The 12,535-nt window shown below is 44.9% G+C and overlaps 1 protein-coding gene and 1 long non-coding RNA gene across 4 annotated transcripts in view; both read right to left on the bottom strand.

The window, feature by feature from the left end:
• LOC146176865 (N-acetylated-alpha-linked acidic dipeptidase 2-like) overlaps positions 1–12,535 on the bottom strand; it is an 88,141-nt gene that overhangs the window by 46,900 nt on the left and 28,706 nt on the right. The gene's annotated exons all lie outside the window — the stretch shown is intronic.
• Positions 5,485–12,284, bottom strand: LOC146176866 (uncharacterized). The gene is made up of 3 exons (XR_014701568.1): positions 12,119–12,284; positions 10,643–10,768; positions 5,485–5,859 (listed from the first exon to the last, which is right to left on the bottom strand). It is a non-coding gene; the product is annotated as an uncharacterized LOC146176866 (long non-coding RNA).

The raw sequence follows: 12,535 nt of genomic DNA, 5'->3' as shown, positions 1-12,535 counted from the left end.
AATCTAAGGCACAGTGCGCAGTCTAAGCTATTTTAAACGCTGCCTTTTTGACACTTTGGCTTCATATCTAGGAATCATTTGAGAAATCGACTTCTCATCCAGAAATCTTCTGATGAGGAATGTACAGTAACAGAAAGTATCTTTTACGAAGGATTAGTAAGTACTCATAAAATGAGTTCTCAGAGTGCATAACACAATGAAAGTATGAAAATTGCAACGGGAAGTAATGTAAATGAATTTTAACCTTGTAGCTTCTACTTAAGAATTACAGCTCGCATCTAAAGACGCAGGTGGAAGAAGTTTTAAATATCTTTACCCGTAATGGGTTCGGTCTAAAATTTACCTATGAAACACCGGAAAGAAATCAGCTCCAGTTCTTGGATATGCGACTAGAAGAAAAAGGGGACCATGTGTGCTGGTCATTTCAACAGAGGTCTGAAAAGCCCTTATTAAATTACAATTCAGCACATTCGAAGATAGTCAAGTGCGGCATAGCTATGTCGTGTTTGGGTTCGGCTATCACAAAATCCTGTGTCCACACTATCGACAGCAGTTTCAATCAGCTGGTTCGGAGATTAAGGTTAGCAGGCTTCCCAAAGGAAGTTGATAATACTGGCCTGCAATAAAATCCTGAAAAAGTTAGTCATTTGGTAAGCGGGATCTAACGGGCACAACAAGTAAAAATGAAAAAAATTATGCGGTAATACCGTACGTTCACAAGCTATCCCACAGGCTCAAACAAGTTGGCAATAGATAGGGGTTAAAGTGTTGTTTTCGGCTCCCAATAGGCTGGGAAAAATTTGTTCTGTGGTAGATAGGATACGCAAAGAACAAAAACAACCAACTAGCAAAGGATGTCAAGTAAAACATGAGCTGCGTTTTGTGCCGTGCGCAGAAGGAGTAGTCTATGATATTCCCTCTACATGCGGGAAGAGGTATATAGGGCAAACGGGGAAATGCATCAATACGCGCCTGCGCCAGCATAAAACGTCATTGAAAGGAGTTTCCTCATCCAACTTAGCACTACATTACAGAGATTGTAATCTTAATTTGATCCCGATTCATCGAAGGTGTCGAAAAACGCATGCACTCCGGTCCTTGATAAAGGTAAGATTATTTTCAGGAATCAAAACAAATCGACCAGAGAACTCAGTGAAGCCTATCACATCCATAAACATAGTGACACGTGCGTTAGCACACCTTCAGTAATAATCAATGATTGTGAACTGTCATATTTGGATCCATAGATGTCTGTTTTGTTTTTTTTGGCGGGAAGGGATAGCATGCATGCGCTTCTGGTTGTCATGTGAGAGTACATATGTCCTTGTATGTTTCATTAAACCTTCAGTTGTTAGTCCGAGCGCTTGTCTTGTCCTCTCTTCTTGTTCCTCGTCCCCTGTCGCCGCGCCGGTAAGATATCGAAGATGAACCAGCTAGCTCAAATCTCTGTGTTACTGCATTGAGAGGGAGATGAGGCCTATCTAGAAGGGGCAGATGTGAACACGAGTAATGATCCTGGCACCTGCTACGGCGTCTTAAGGAGATGGAAGGCGGGTGAATGAAATGAATGATTATGCGGACAAACACGCGGTTGAAAATAGAAAAGTATATCATTGACTCAGGGTTTACAAACAGCAAGTGCGAACTCACAAACATACAATGCTGCCGACACTGTTTTGTCAAGCAACTCAGGGGGCGGCTAGCTCGAATCATCGATGTCCTGATCGAACAGGCAAAGCGATGGCGATTAAGGAGCACTATAACTCTCGTGAGGCATTCAGTCGCGATATTGCAGGGCTAAGCTTTACGTTGAGCCGCGGCCGCAACATCACAGAGCATTTCTGAACGTTCTCACTTTATGAGAGCCTCTGTCGTATACTGCACAACACTATCAACCTCCCTTTGTGTACTCTGGGTCCGTCTTGGTACCGATTACTTGTTCTTAGATACGGTGCACTCTTCATTTCAACTGAAGTACCATCAAGTAACTTTTCTTTTAAAATGTAGGCTGTTCAAAATCTGCCTGATAAAAAACAATTGGTTAACATTATCATTTAAAATCTTCACCGTACTTGCCATGACTTCTCTGGATTCTGTCCCATCGCCCTTTCCAATTGCTGCCACTGAACGACGTCGATGTAGTGAGCAGAGTATAAAGCCCAGCCAGGTATTGCACGCTCCAGAGGACTCAATGCCTCAAAACGAAGCGTGGTGTATATGCAGTTATATGCGCGGCATGAAGAAAAGCAGAACACCCAAACAATGCATCAGTATGTTTATACGCTGGCGCCACAATATTCCTCCTCTCTGCGTGTGACAAGAGGGAACAGCAACCTCTTTCCTGCTCTTTCTTCTGTGCCCTTGGAGCGATGGACGAGCAGTGTGTTTGCATCTTGGTGTGAAAGGATGAAACTAAATCGCATGAGTGAGCAGAAATGTTAAAAGCTGGAAATATTTCATACTTGAGCACAACTGATTCATAGAGAGCGTGGCCTTTCGCAGAGAGTAGCACTATCCTACGGACTTATAAAGCGAGGAGAAGTTCCGGAGCTAACGCCAAACTCAGGCGACAAGAACCATTAGGCTGGTCCGCCTTCAATATTTCAGCAGTTAATAAATTACACGCAGTGTAAACTCATTCGATGCAGAGGCCCGAAAAGTAGTGTGCTGAAGTATAGGTGGTCCAAAGGCAAAATAGAGCTCACGAGCGATAATAAACAGCTTCCTAGCACGCTCTTGCAGCTAAAACGCACAGGGAACCTGCACTGGCGGCGCTGCATTTGTTCCGTGGCGCGCCTAAAAATGTTGCTGTTAGCCGCTTGGTTCGCGATAAACGACCAAGGATACGCATGCGACAGATGACGTCTTTGCCTAGGCGCTCTCGATGTAGCCCAGTTATTTGACGCGCCATGCAAAGCTTCTACAGAGCGTGCAATCTGATCCGTGTAAGCTCATGCAGGTGGCGTGAAAATGCCCTACGAAAGCGCCTTAAAAGTATTTGCTCTTCCCACTAGGCTATGTGTTACGGCGCGGCGATCGCCACAGCAAACGTCATTGCAGGGTGCCTATACCTCAAGGTTCCTGCGCACCATCTTTGTAGTTTTCAACTTTGTTTGACTGTCAAAACGGCCAGCCACGCTTTTCCCATCACTACACTTTTAATGCTTTCTGCTCGTGTAGCGCAGTAACAGTTGGTCTATTGGTGGCCCCAACGTTGTGCTTAGTCGCCACTGTGACCACGTGGTGGCGGGACTGCCGTGGTTCGCGCTTCGCCTCGCAGTTCTTCAACCATTGAATCAGGTTGTGCCAGCGATAAGCATATCGACGCAGACTTAAACGTGCCTCTGATGAACATTATTAATATGAGCGAGGCTCCGCAAGTGCCAATGATAAGGAAAGATAGGAACAGTCATAAAATGTATGAGCGTGGACACGGCAAAGCGTGCCAATCTGCAATCGGTGCAGCCTAGCGTGCGCTGGCAATGACTTCGAGTGCGGGATACGCGCGACTACGGCTGCTAGATGAGCGGATGCACTCCCTGCCTGCGCCGCTGGCTGTCTGCAATAATAAATGGTAAAAAAAGGCGATAAATGCGATAAATGATAAAAAAGGCGCATGCAGAGCTAGTGGCTTTTCCGCCCATCCTCTACACTCTCTTTCAGTCGGTTTCGCTGGCAACGCTGAAGGCTTCGTGGCAAAACCGGCGAACGGGCGCATGAACACGGAAACACGAGAGTTGGACAGTACATAAGAATTCCTGACATGTAGCATACATCGCATGCGCGTTTCTTGAGCTGTTATCGCCACTTGTTGTAGATAGCTAACGAGGTATACTGCCCTGCTAGACGTGACAATAGACCGAATTGATGGCAGGGCGACCGCCCGTCGTCCTCGCGTATCGCACGCGAACTACTTGCCAGCGCTGGACAGGCTGCGCTGATTGCACAGCGCGGCACGCTTTGTCGTTTTCCCGCTCATACATTTAGCCCCACGGAACAGCTCAAGGGCTTTTTAAAGAAAGGGAAAAGTTCACCGTGAAATTAGAAGCACTGAACGATTATCAGGCTTGCGAATGTAAAAGAGTATAGTAGGGAGAAGAATTATGGCGAGCTGATGGCTGGCTGTACCAAATAGTTGCGCCGAAGGGTCAGTGACCCTTTATGCCATCGTACAACCCTTCCCCAAGCATTTAACTTAAAAAGGAGCCGAGAATCAGGCCGGGTGAAGTCTTGTGCCCATTGAGAAACCGTTGGGTAACCTGCGGTATCGGGGAGCGAGCCTGGTACCTCCCGAATACGAGGCGGATGCTCTACCACACGACCACGGCTCTTTTTTTTTCTTCATGCCTTATTTGGCATAAGTACATATAGCGTTCGAAAAGATAAAATAACGTGGTTGCCGTGCCAATTAGCAGACAACCTTGTCCAATGGACTTTCACGTGGACCCGTTTGTCCAACTCACTCAGTACAACATCATCACTGCACTCTTTATGTCTCACGAATTCTCTCCATTCGCATGCACTTTCAATAAAGTAACTACACACCAGTCTCGCCTACAGGTTACAATGGCGAAAGGCTATCCTGCTATGCCAAATGCTATCAAGACCCAAAACAAAACAAAGGTCGTATTAAATAGGCTCGTTTTCAACCGTTAAATACCTAACTTTTTCTGCTTCACGATGGAAATCTTTTTTTTTTCAGCATCCTCTGTAAAAAATTAAACAACATTAAGTTATCAGCACTATTTCACTGCTCAGTCTAAAGTTGGCGCATTGCGCACTTGCAGAGCGGTGGCCTTTGTAAAACATCCCAGTTTTAATGTTGTTGAGAAAGCATGAACGATGAAAAATGAAGTCGCCTGAAGTCATTCGAGGGCAAAATATAAATAGCTGCACATGTAGGCTCTCAGTTCATGCCAACCCTCGGATAACTTTCAAACATACTGTGCAGCTGGGTAGCTCGAGTAGAGGCTGACGTAACTGCAGGCATAGTCCCAGACGGCCATAGACGTCCGACGGTCGACCGACGGACGTCCGTTTTCGGACCTTCGGACATCCGACGGAAGTCCGGTTATGTTCGATATACGTACAGCGGACGTCCGTCGGACTGTCGTTCGTGGATCCGGATCGCGTCCCACGGACGTCCGACGGGCAGCCGGAGGCGGACATTCGGACGTTTCCCGGAACATGCTTGCAGGGCCCGCTATTGGTGTAAAAACTTGCCAATAACATTTGTGTAAAGCTCAGCAAGCATGTGCCATGGAAATTTCAGTCACATACTAGTGCTCAATGCCTTTGTCGTGAGAGTAAAGCAGACAACAGAATATGCAACAGGTTCAAGTTTTCTGTTGTCTGCTTTACTTTCACGCACTAAGCACTGAACAGTAGTGTGCAATTATAACTTCCATCAAAGAGGCACATATGCTAGCTGAGCTTCACACAAATGCACCATTCCTGAAAACATGCTAAGTGCATAGGCATACCAGCATGAGAGGTTGTAAAAAAAGCATTTTTTTTGGCTTTATTGCAAAAACTGCATGCATAAATAGTCTACACTAAAAAAATATTGATGTTAAGGAATGGCATGGTAAAATGCAGGCCAACTGGAGTATTAAGAATCTACTTGAATAATTTTTTTTAATTATCCTTGGCCGTGACAGCTCTTGCCTTGGGGAGGTGGTGAAGGAAAAGGTATTTATTGAAACCTAATATTTCGGAATTAACGAGGAGATGATCAAGTTCTCTGTGGGCGGCCTCCGCAGGCCGGGATTCCAGGAGCAGTTACTATCCTGTGCATTTGCTCGATCAGCTGTTGCTGGTCTTTCAGGCCTAAGATGGAAAGAGCAGGCTGGGCTCCTCCTGCAATAGAAGGGAAAATGAAATTCAAGCTATCTGTGCTGAACTTTGATTACACATCTCCAAGGGCAACTGCCAGTTTCTCTCAATTGCTTTTTCCAGATGGCACTGTACGCATGCATCTCCATTCAGAACTGTCACATACTATATAGAAAGGTCATATAACTGCAGCAAAACCCATGCAGAATAACAAAAGATACAAACATAGTTTGACCAGAACCTGGCATTCAGTATTTTAATGTTTTTATGTCGTCTTTTTGAACATGCCACTCTGACCAAACATGGCATGTTATGCTTGCTGCTATGCGCCCTCAGCAATGCCCAAGACATGGAGTGCACATGCATAGAAACTAAGCATAAAGGATGCTGTATATGAACATAAAGCACAGCCAGAGCATTGCAGTATTACACAGGTACGCATTGGCGGCAGAAACCTGCATTTTGAGCGGTTTAACAGGCAGATTTCTAAAGTCATTGTTCCTGCTCTGAAAAGAAGTGATCAATAATAACATCATTTAAAATTGTTACCTTTTTGTTCTGTAAACTGCACATTTCACTGGTTTCCATGTACCCTCTACCGAAGACATTCCTTGGGCGTGTCGGGGGTATATCGACATCAACATCTAGGCTACAAGCGTCTAGAAAGCGTCTCCTTAGAGCAGCTGCGACGAAGTAACTTATCTGATAACATGCAAGCTGCTGCAGCAGAATAAAGATAGACATTTGACATGTGGCTAAAGCCCAATGTGGAAGCATAGCCCGCCGCAGTGACTGCGCAGTGTTCATGCTTCTACAAGAGTTAAAAGTAAAGTTATTTGTTTACCCACAGCACTATATGTGACATTACAATAGCAAGGCTTATAGTTACACAAAACACAAAAAGCTAACAACCACAAGCTCCTGATGTATTACCGGCAGCATGCAGCATGGATGTTAGTTACTGAAATATGGTTGCAGAATTCTGGCAACCAGCTGTGCATGTATGTCATGGATTTCTCAACTACGCACAACAAATTACAAAAAAAATAATAGTATTTATAAATGCAGCCAGCTGTTCACAAGCAACACTGTAGCTTTTTTATGGGGAAGGTAGTGGGCGCCAAAGAAACTGCCCCTGTAAAGGCACCTAATTTGCCGCTATGTAATATCGGGGACAAGTGTGTGGACTACACAAACTGCAATCAAAGCACATAACTTTTACATCGACCAGGAAACTCGGACCATACTTGTCGATGTGAAAGTTGAACGTTAGTTCTTTCATGTGTGCAAGAGAAATAAGGTCACAATTCGTTTACATCGCGATTCTAGTCCAAAATCTCCAGACATACTGTCCAGAGACTTTCGCCCCCGTAGTATAAGCCACCACTTGGGTAAGAGATTAGTAAAAGAAGTATATAAAAGACATTAGTGCTGTTGGACAGCCATAGCTATAAAGATGGTATTGACATTGGAGTACTGCCTTAAGGCGGGGCCTAGGGCATTACAAAAGCAAGAGTTAGTGTCCGCTGGTCCTCATTTGAACGAACAAAAAGAGGGGGGGGGGGGGGGAAGAAATCTACCTCAACTACATGTTTTGAGTGACACCGAGCTGCAGTTAGTATTAAAGATATCACACAGTTTTGTGGAAGATTTGGGAGCACTTTGCTGCTTTCTTACAGAATTGGACAAAAGAGCTCACCATTTTCAGAAAGGCACGTTATATAGAAATGAAAATAGCGAATTTACTGCATCTGGCCACAACAACTTGCACACGGAGAGGAAGATGAACTGAAAATTTTGTACATGAATATATGTATTTACAACAGGTGAAACAATGACCATGATCTATGCCGAAGAGGAAAGAGATCAAAATCTAGCTCAGAACGAGTTCTCCAGGCCGCAGGGCCGTTTCATTAACTTCGGGACACCGCCCACATTTCTCATCCCCAACGACAACGAACTCACACATGACTGGCTAACAAACGTTTTGGCATGTCTTTCCACTTTCATAAGTTCTTCATCCTTTCCCTAATACAAGCAATGCAAAAGGGACAACAAATTCGTTTCACAACAAACGGAATTTAGAGAATGGACCTCGAAATGATTAGCTCACTAGGTCACATGCCAAACTCTCTCCCCTAGGAAAAAAAAGAGAAAAAATAAATAGAACCCATCAAAACGGTGTCCCACGTGCGCAACCATTGCCCAAAGCTTGCATCCTTGGCGGCTCCCTTTACAGGGCAATTATTGCAATTATTGGCGTCTGAGTCAGCACCATTGCGGACCACATCAGAAGAGCCAACCCACATCCTCCCGCTCCGCATCATACCGTCACTGTTACACACTTGCCCTTTTTCAACGCCGCCATCTCCTACCATTGTTGACATCCAGGGTTGGAATCCTCAACGAGACCCCACTCAGCGCGCCTGCACTGAATAATTGTCACTTTTATGGGCTCCCCAACAAGGAAGAGGGCCTTACACCCTTCAACCTGACAGTGTTTTTTCTTTGAACGATAAGCAGTTCTTCCAAAAGAGGTGCTCGTTTCAAAGCTGTGCTACCTCCGGGTGATGGGTCCAGTCAGAGTACTAAGGACCCCTTAGTACGCTTAGTACTAAGGACCCCTTAGTTGTATACTGTTCGTAAAGCTCCTGAAATAAAAATGAGCCCCCTACATGACACAGCAACGAGAACAAACTGCTTGTCCCCGCGTCTTCAAGTGCGACAGCAAAGTCCTCGGAAGAGGGAACTTCTTTCCCTCTCTGCCTACGTTTCCGTTAAGCACTGTAGCTGCTGTAGCTGCCTCTCTGTGCACGTCTCTCTGCCTCCTGTCCGAGGGCAAGTGGGAGACGGCCGCAGCTGGGCAGTGAACAGGTGACCCAAAAAGAGCAGACTAATAAAGGTGCCTAGCATACCCACCGATCCCTTACAGAAATCATTAAAGAAATGAAAGCAACACATCAGATAACGCTACAATGTTTCTAAGTGCAAAGTCGACAACTCCAAGTCATATAAATATATGTACAGGGTCGTCCACTTCTAGCTATAACACAGACACTGCTTTCAAATCAACATTACGTACGAAACAGCCACATATCGATGCAAATCGGTGCACACACACAGGGACCCGGATGTGCTGCTTCACATGGCCTGCCACTTAGCTTTATTGTGTGGCCGGTTCGAACGCAACAGCGTTTTGAAGGCGGTGAGCATGTTATAGCTAGAAGTGGACGAGGCTGTACATCTCCGCACATTAACTAGACAGAAACAGTGCAGAGTAAACTAATAATTCGGTGTCTAGCAACACTATTAAAAGGGGATAAAGGCCACGGGGGGCTACGATTATTAGTACCGTTTTGCCTTTAAACTACAATAACATACTTGTTGCAAGCTTAAAATCAAAGATTCACACCTGTCCCACCCACAGCAATGCAGAGAAAGAGCAAGCTAGACTATTACAGACGCACCCTTGGTTATTTTTCTGGCATTTCTGAGGGTGAAGAATCTGACTTGTCAGTAGCATGTATATGAATAAGAATCCTATGACAGTAAATGCATCAGATTTTCTGGAGTGGCTTTTCTTTGCTGACCACATATGAGGTGAGCTATCCAACTTGGCCTAGGTTTATTCTATGAATAACAAAGCTATAGCAGGTACACAGTCGTCCACTCAGGCTGAACATGCGAGTGCGTGGCATGCACTTTTTGAGATGCCACTGCATTCATCGCAGCTGCACACCGTAGCGAAGAGGCAGACAGCGTGAAGTACCAGTTCTAGTCCCTCTACCACCACTGGGGTCCCAAACTAGGGACCCCTTGTTTTTGTCAGGTCAGGCCCCCTCAGGGTCAGCTAGTGAGTAACCTCCTATATTTGTATCTGATGGCAATGTTTTCCACCACCACCCACAATATGCAGCTGCGCATCATAGCAGATGTGAAGCAACAGCTCCTGGTCCTTCTATGCATAAGCCACTTTGCCTTGATGCATGCTTGCGCACCATAGTAAAGAGGCAGACGACATAACGCAGCAGCTCATGGTACCTTTACACATGAGCCCCCCCATTGTACTTCGATACGCACCATAGCAAATATACAGACTACACCACACAGCAGCTCCTGGTCCCTCTATGCATAAACCATCTTGCCTCAATACGCACCTGCGTACCTGAGCGAAGAGGCAGACGTGAAGCTGCAGCTCCTGGGCCCTCCATGCACAAGCCACTTAGCATCAATGCACGGCTGTGCACTGTAGTAAAGAGGCGAACGACGTTAAGCAGCAGCTCCTGGTCCCTCTACACATCAGCCATTTTGCCTCGATGTGCATCTGCACACCGTAACAAACAGCCAGATGTGACAAAGAAGCACCTGGTTTCTCTACACATAAACCACTTTGCCTCAATGCATGTCTGCACACCGGAGCAAAGAGGCAGGTGACGTGAAGCTGGAGCGGCTGGTCCCTCTACGCACAAGCCACTTAGCCTTGATGCATGGCTGTGACGGATGCATTGCTATTTTGCAAACTGCATGCCACACATTCCCATTCAAGCTAAGAGTGGACGACTGTGTAAACGTAAAATACTGGTCATTTACTTCAACGGACAATGACAAAAAGTAACATGGTGGACAATGTAAAAAGAATTTGCTGCATAAAGTTTGTTGAAACCAGTTCTACATCCTACATGTAAACAAGCTAAAACCTTAATGTCGAAGGGATGTCCTGTATGTTTAAAATCATCACGCTCAAACAACTTCAACACTGACAATCATGATTCAATATTAATAATATAGATAATGATACAATACTCACTTTTAGCCATACCAAAGAAATGAGAATGCAAAGAGATGTTGCTGTTTTTCCCCCGTGGATGACAGTTTTCCATGTTCAAAATGCTGCTTCCTGTTGGCCTACGAAATCGGCTACAGCAAATGGCATCTGAAAAATTTTTGGAAGCCTCATGCTAGTCTTCAACGAGAAAAGCATTGCCATACAGAAGCAGAACACAAATACTTTTACAACACACTAAAAGCACCAACTGCGGAGCTGTTTTTAGGATGACTAGGTAGAGGTTTTGCTGTAGCAAGCCAAATGTTAGCCTTCAATAAGGAAAGCATTCCCATACAGAAACAGAACACAAAAACTTTTACAACACATTAAAAGCATCAATTGCACAAATGCTTGTAAGATGACCAGGTACAGGTTTCTGCTATAGCCCACATCATGTGACCAGCAGTTATCAGAAGCCTTGTATGTGAGCATGATGCCCTAGGTTCAATTTATGGCTATCACTGTATTAACAAGCATGGGTTTAAAGCTACTTTAATATGATAATCTAAGAACATGGTAAGAGCTTTCAGTGCGAGACATAAGCTCAGTATCATGCACTATAAGGTGCTGCATGGCTCTAGTGTAGCTTTGGCATTATCTCGCTGTCAATAATGCAGTGAAGTTCTGAGGAGCCTTTGAATATCTGTAAGGACAAAGCAACAATTTTGTTTTCATCTCACTTTTGCTCAACTCGGGTTTTTTTTTTTTTTTTTTTTTTTAGCCCGCGGCTTGCATGGCCTCCCAGTATGCCTGTTTTGCATAAAAGAAGGCGTTGCAGGTACCAGAGCTCACAGCCCAACTGTATCGCGGCGGCGGTATGCCAAATTCGTCCCAGAACAGCGCAGAACAACGGGTCAAGAAAAAGAAGTGCTGACTTTTTTTTTTTTCTCTCATCTCCTTGTCCGGTTGTTCTGCGCGGTTCGGTCCCACATGCATAACCAACATGCGCAAGGTGCTGTCCTGGTTCGTCAAAGCTGAAGGAGAGTACTAAACCTTTAGTTATTTAGTAGCTACAGCCGTTCCTTCTAGAAACTGTAGTTGCCGTAAAGCTCGAGAGAGAAAGATAAGCGGCTGTCCATTAAAAAAAAAAAAAAAAAAAAAAAAACATGTCGCACGATAGGCTCGAGGAGTGCAAAAGTTTTCTCGTATAGTTTTTACAACTCAGCACGTTGCGCATGGTTAACAAATTAACTCCTTTAAAGCTCGGGCAGGCACTCCTTTATCAGAGACAGAGAAGTTGCGCGGCTTACTGGCGCAGCATCCAGTAATGCCGAGAAAGATGGCCCTCAGACTTGAGGCTGCACTTTAGTTAGTCGGCGCGGAGCCATCCTGTCAGTCTCGCCTAAAACACTAGACCGTTCGGCTGCTGTACAGAGCTGTTTCCTTACCCAAAAGCTCACCACTATCGGTGCATCGAAAAGTTCCACTAAAGAAACAAAAGTTCGGTGAAATACTTACTTTGGAATCGGCGGGTGAACAAAGTGTGCCAGCCGCACAAAGCCACAGCAAAAACAATGCTAGCAGTGCATTACAGCCGTAGGTATTTGTAACTGCGCAGAAAATGCAGAACACGGAAACGTGAAGCCATCTTCCATGACTAAACTTCAACTTGTCAGGTGGATTGGATTGGCTCATTTCAGATTTTTTTTAGGATAGGTTCGGTTTCGTTCTTTTTGAGCTTGCTGCTTGCTGCGTCTATTCAGCCACTGATTAAAATTTCACCGAAGCATCATGATAGAAAAATGTTTAATGGTCATTTAACTTTTAATCAAAAATTTTGATGGAAGAATTCAACGATGAAACACGCGGAAAATAAAAAAAAAAACTGTTTAATGGAAACGCTTTCTATCGCATCGATTCGCTCTGGCATCATAT

This window comes from Amblyomma maculatum, chromosome 10, assembly GCF_055883805.1.
Source record: "Amblyomma maculatum isolate TAMU_Amacu chromosome 10, ASM5588380v1, whole genome shotgun sequence".
In the NCBI taxonomy this organism is placed as follows: domain Eukaryota; kingdom Metazoa; phylum Arthropoda; class Arachnida; order Ixodida; family Ixodidae; genus Amblyomma; species Amblyomma maculatum.
This window is presented reverse-complemented; position numbering and strand designations above follow the sequence as displayed.